Raw genomic sequence first — 468 nt, 5'->3', positions numbered from 1 at the left:
AGTGCCTCCTGCTGCCACCCAGCACCCCCGGCGCGAACCAGCGCCCGCAGCACCTCCCGGTGACACCCAGTGCAAACCAGTGCCGCCAGTGCAGCGCACCATCACTCCATCCCTCCGCTGCCTCCCAGTGTCTCCCAGCGCTCCCATCTCCCAGTATCCCGGTTCAACCCAGCGCTCTGTCCAGTGCCCTCCCAGTTGCCCCGTGGCACCCCCTCCATCCCGCTCCCCAGCGCTTCCAGCGCTCCCAGTGCTCCCCTTGCCCTCACCTCGGGGTGGGCGCGGGTCCCAGCGGGGGGGGCTCAGCCCTCACTCATGGCTCTGCCCCCCGCAGCACCGGCCTGGGGACACGGGGACAGTGTCAGGGGCGGGAGGGACCCTCACCCCCAGTGTCCCCGCCGTCCTTCCCCCCCCGGCTTCCCCAGTCCCCCGGGATGTGGCTGGCGCGGGGGGGAGACCCCCTCAGGGACA

The sequence above is a fragment of the Corvus brachyrhynchos genome, unplaced genomic scaffold, assembly GCF_000691975.1.
Source record: "Corvus brachyrhynchos isolate BGI_N302 unplaced genomic scaffold, ASM69197v1 scaffold193, whole genome shotgun sequence".
Lineage (NCBI taxonomy): Eukaryota > Metazoa > Chordata > Aves > Passeriformes > Corvidae > Corvus > Corvus brachyrhynchos.
The sequence above is the reverse complement of the archived record's forward strand: the minus strand, read 5'-3'. Positions refer to the sequence as shown.